Raw genomic sequence first — 6,000 nt, 5'->3', positions numbered from 1 at the left:
GTGATGTATACAACCTATAAGTATCTAACTCCTTTTCCTATAGTTCAGGACCAGTTTCCTGCTGTTCAATACAATTTCTTGCAATTCAGGACAGTTTTCCTGACAACCTGCTTGTTGTAAATTGTATTCCAACAATGAAAAAACATAGTCAACTGAGCATAAACCAAGCTCAAATTAGTTCAAAAAATTCTATGGTAGTGGCAAAACATCCCAGCAACAAACTATATCCATACAAGTATCAATGTTTGTATTGTATGCAAGTAGCAGTACCGAATACAGCCTGCCCAGTGCTATAACCAGCACTATTTTCTCTGTTAAAAAAAGAGTATTCAGACCTCAAAATAGCCCCAAAACATCTCATTCAGTTGCCACTCTATGCATGAGTTGATACATGTCCAATCGGTCAGAATATATTGCATGTATGTGAAGTGAAGATGATATATATCCTTCCTACAGACAATAACCAGTCAATACCCTGGTATAACCAGTAACAAATCAGTCCAAACTTTGGACTTTCAACACTCACAATATCTCAAAAAGCATCTACCACTCAAGTGGTATGATCCAAGCATTTGTCACTATCTAATAAGCATCACAGATACTTCAACCATGTAGGTATATTGTTTCTAAATTCAAGATATCAACCAATTCACTGTTTCCAACCTGCAAATAAGCTCCAAAACTAAGCATTTAACACTCCAATATCATGCTCAAATGCATGATAATAAGGGCATATACATTGTTAGGATGAAAGCCACTAGTGCGCTAGAATCACCTGCTGCTTACTGCAATAAACAGCCAGTCTGCACAGGTTTGTGCTAAATATCTCAAAATCTGTGAGATATTTGAAAAACATTTCTTCTACAAAGTTATAGACCACGTCGAAACGGTCAAGAAATGCGGGCCATTTCTCCAAAAATCATTTTTCTAGCATGATATAGCTTCTACAAAAAAAAACGGGTTATAGGCACAATCTCCTTTGATGACGTTTTCTTCAGATCTGATGTCTTGATGTCAAATGGCCACTGCCAAGCCTTTAGGCTTCAGGCGTTCAAGCTCTGATACCTTGTTGGAAGAGAGGGAGAGAGACAAATTGGAGCAGAAGATGAGCCTCAACTCATTGTTGTTCTTCTTCCATTATTCTTCCATCATACTAACTGAAAGAAACTTACACACATAGGTATGACTAACCAAGACTAACTGTGGTTAAGTCACTGACTACACTGACTTATTGAATGTCACACACGTGTACAGCTGTATCCAACCACACATAAAGATAGACTGATTGAAGAGTAACGAGAGCTTGATATTCTAACATTTTTGTTTTACAAAGCATCTCTTGCATAGTTCAAGAGGTACATGCATTTGTGAAGAAAATGAGAAGAGCACTATCTTATGCACCTATCTCTTGATGTAAAATCTCTTCTCTATCAAGAAGAGATCTTGGGAAACATAAAGCTCTGATTAAACTATTATATGCAGCCCATTACTCTCTTTGTGGGCTGATTCTTGTCATACTAATGCTCCATTTCTATTCTCTTGGCTTATGAAAAGGACATACTCTACTTTTACTTGTAATCGCTGTATCAAAACACTCTTGCCTTGAAAGGGCATTGTAGATACTCTTTGGGAGATTATTTGTGTCATCTTGGATTATTCTTAGCAGCCTAAAACAGGGTATTTATGGGATGAAGCTTATTTGTGATCCACTTCTTTAATCTCGATAGAACTTGGGCTATTCTTGGTTCATATGAGTGACTACAAGCTATACTCTTTGTAAGGAAGTTTCAAGGACATCTTTTGGCACTGTTATGTGATATTTTTGGTCTCTTCTTCTCAGCCTAAAACAGGGTATTTCAGGGCTGAAACCTATAAACACAGATTCTTCTTCATCTACAATCATTGCAAGTACAAACTAGACTTGTAATTTCCTCTACATAGTATTCTGCTTCCTCTTCATTCAAGGGAGGATTCAAAAAAGACTTTTGGTGGTTTCTTGCCATGATTTGGAATTAATCTTGACTGTCCATAACAGTCAATCCATAAACTGAAGCTTTTATGCAATTGCTTATTTCAAGTTACATTGATCTAAGTCATGAAACTCATGATCTTTTCATGAAAACCCAACAACAATGATGCTAGTTATATAACTTGATTCATTCAAAGGTTGATATAGGCAGTCTTCTTCTTGATCTGCTATCTTCATTGTACTAATCAATTGAAAAGAGCAAGTGTCTTGAAGATCTTCTTTGTACTCCTGTCTACAATTCATCTATCTTTGTGATCATAAGTTTCAAGCTCTTAACCCATTTATTCAACTGTCTTATGTATAAATCTGTTTTTCCAAGATAAGTCAAAGTAAATGGTGAACTAAAGGTTGTAAAGTTCCTCTCAAACTCACAAACATTCACTTGTTTCTACCTATCTCTTGAAGACACGTCTCCATCTATCTTGTCCAGTTTTCTTGGCAAACCCCTGTGGTGACCTTCAACCCTACGTGCTGCGACACCGCTAAGACTTGCAAGGAGGCTCTATTGTTGGCCGTCTAGTGATAGACCTTGTGGCGTGAGTGATATGATCCACATTGTTTGGTTTCTATGAGCACGGTCCAATTTGCCAAGAATCTGGTCTTCCACATGAAGACAAAGCACATTGAGGTGTGCTATCACTTCATTAGGGAGGTGGTAGAGGATAACTCTATTGAGCTTGTGAGGATTGATGAGAATCCTATAGAACTTCTCACTAAAATTCTCTCAATGGAACGCTTTGCCTTCCTTAGGAAGTTGATGAGCGTAGGATGAGATGGCATCTTTTCTGTATGCTGTTATACTTTATGTACATTTATACTTTGTCACTTTTCTCTTGTTCTCTCCTCACTAGGGGCACATTTGCCTTTAAGTTGGAGGTTGTTGGGGATAAAGGCACCTATGCCTAATCGCCTACATATTAGTTACCTTGACAGTACCCACACACTTGTACACTGCATGTGATGGGTGCTCATCACTATCATTTCACTCTTTATTCTTTCAGTGACATTTGAATAAGGGAAGGCTGATCACACATTGTGACTATTAGAGTTCTGACATCTTGTGTATCTTGCTCCTTCCACCATAGCTCTTGCTTTTACTCATAGATTTCCACTACTCAAGACTCACTTCCTTCATCAATGCCTTGCTTAGACGATTTAGAGAATTCAATGTTCATTGACCCTTGGATGTTGTACAATTCATGCATCCACTAAGAAGCTTACTTTTTGAATATCATTGTTTGATCTTATGCTTGGGGTTGGGTTTCTTGGGTCTTTCCTTTTTCTGTTATGACCTCAATGCATTAGTTTTAGAAGTAGCTTGCTATATGCTCCAGTTTTGGACTTGTGTTATTGTGGATCCTTGGGAATCCATAGGTTTGACTTCAACCCATATATCGTAGATTGGCTCAAAAAATTTTGTTGCATGAGATCCTTGTGGACCTGGAGATGCTTGTTGCATTGTAAGGGACAATGTTGAGGGCTATGAGCAATTGGTCACATGATTGCATTTTGATATGTAGCTATGGAAGCCTCAATGCCTAATTGTCTAGGCCTTTCAAATGGTGGAAATCTCCAAGTATGGGACATCACCTAGGAACATTGGACCTTGCATGCCTCAAAACACATGCTTGATGATTTAAGACTACACTATAGGTTTATTAATTGTCCCTCAACTCAAAGTTGTATACAAGGTTGAAGACTTAATTGCAATCATATCAATATATCCTTCGATTGAATGGACTAAGCAAATTGAAGGATTGGAAAACTAAAAGCTATACATTTCATTATTGCATTGTAGCACACTTACTTTCCATGAAATGTCTTCCATGCACATTTGCTAGCATAGATTATCTCAGAAGAACATGCTAATGCTCTTTGGCCATTAAAAATGATGTTTAAAAAATCTTGTTAAGGTGTGAAAAAACAAATCACCTATCAAGACACTATTGTCCCATCACCTACCCATCAACAAGTACCCTACTTCATCAATGATTAACAGCGAGAAGCCATCGTACTATCTTCTAACTATGTAATAGCCTATGTAAGCACATGCAGTCACACAATAATTGCACCATAACCTATACATGGATTGGGTCCTCAAGTATGGGACAACACTCTGGCTTTTGCCCAGTTTTTAATCCATCTCCCAATCCATCCATTTTTCATATTCACATAAACAAAGTAGCACCCTCCTAGGGAGAGAGAAAGAGAGGTTTTCCCTTGTAAGCACAAGAGAATCTGGTAGCTGGCAATTTCTACCTCAAGCAACCAACCCTCCATGGTGACTAGCTTCAGCCATTCCATTTAGTTTCAAACAGTCTCCCACCAGAAGATCCTAATATCATGCGTGGCATCTAATCCCCATCACCATTTCTTACTTGACATACAATGTGCAAAACAACTCCAATTCCCACATTGAGCTCCCAACAACTTCAACATCCAATGTGAGCTTCAATGGTAGCCACATTTCTCCTCCAAATGACCCCACAATTATGTGTTTAGCATATGTTTCTATCATCAAGTAAAATTTTCAAATAGGGGGATATATTGCATTGAATACGAGTAATGTTAAGGAAGAGTATTGAGTTCGTAAGCTAACTTGCAGACCCTCTTCCAAGCCAAACAAAGATGAAGTACACATTATTGGTTTATCATCTCAAGGATAAGTTTTTGGAACAATAATGAGGAATTAGCACAAGCTTAATTCAAAAATGATTTGGCACTTGGAAATGGCAATCCATATCAAACTCAAGTTGATGAGCTTGTTCATATATCATAAAAATGGATGTGTGATAATAGCATCTAGCAAGGCAGTAAGCAAAAAGCATACCCAATTTCCACGATAATAAAAGCTCCATTGGATGCTTGCATTTACAAGCTATATGACTTAATCTATAGCCAAAGCACAATCTCACTATGAAATCCCACTATTATGTTGAATTCTCATTGTATATTAATTTGAAGAACATCTTAGTGTGCTTTAAATCATTACTACTTAATAGTAATGAGAAAATTGGATATTTCCTTTTATATTGGGTCCATTGGAATAAATCCATGTTGATTTGTATGAAAGCCTCTATGGTGAATGCCTTTACTCTTACGAACTAACCTTTTAGCATTAAGTGTATATACAATGGCCATGACTATAATTGATATCCAAACATGGTTGTTGGTGGGGGAGGGGGGTGTACACATTATGTCCACACTTCATGTAGTTCTTGTCACCAATCATGATTAAACATCATCTATAAAACTTTTGCAAGTCCCTCAAACATCTTTTCTTGCTATCAAGCATGACTAATAACTAGCAAGAAGACATTTGCTAGTTGCTCAAAAAAAAGCAAGGTAAAATTTAAGGTGAATATATCCAAACTTGGCGATTTTCATTTAGTTAACTAAGGCAACTAAATCATATTTGAAGTCCTCCACGTAAGTAAAAGACCATTCTTAGTTTACAACTTCAAGAATAATAAAATCAAGGATAATCTCACAAAATCATCAATATCATGACTAGATGATGAAGGGGTTAGATTGCTAAACAAATGCTTAAAATATTGTTATGTGCATTCCATTTCCAATGCACGCTTAATTTGTGCCATAATCCATTGCTTTGCTACACTTCTGTATTTCAAATACAAGAATTCGAAGATGCCTTTCTCTGAGTATCCCTTATCTAACAAAGGTTTATAACCACCTCTTACTTGCCAATTGTGAAGTCTTCATTGATTCTTCTACTTTATAAGTTTATCCACCTCATGAAGTGTATCTTACTCTTGTTTTTTTTTAAACTACCATATGTGGCTAATTACTTCAAGACTTTTAACATTAAAGGAACTTGAACTACACTCCTCTAGCAACCACTATTTATCATGGTCTTGTATTATGGCCTGAAATGCAAACCAAAGCTTGCCAAAATTCCTAAGTCTTCATGATATTGTGCCATGATGGGACAAATGACTTTAAATTCAATG

The sequence above is a fragment of the Lygodium microphyllum genome, chromosome 27 (assembly GCF_053477565.2).
Source record: "Lygodium microphyllum isolate KBCC chromosome 27, Lygodium_microphyllum_v1.1.10, whole genome shotgun sequence".
Taxonomy (NCBI): domain Eukaryota; kingdom Viridiplantae; phylum Streptophyta; class Polypodiopsida; order Schizaeales; family Lygodiaceae; genus Lygodium; species Lygodium microphyllum.
The sequence above is the reverse complement of the archived record's forward strand: the minus strand, read 5'-3'. Positions refer to the sequence as shown.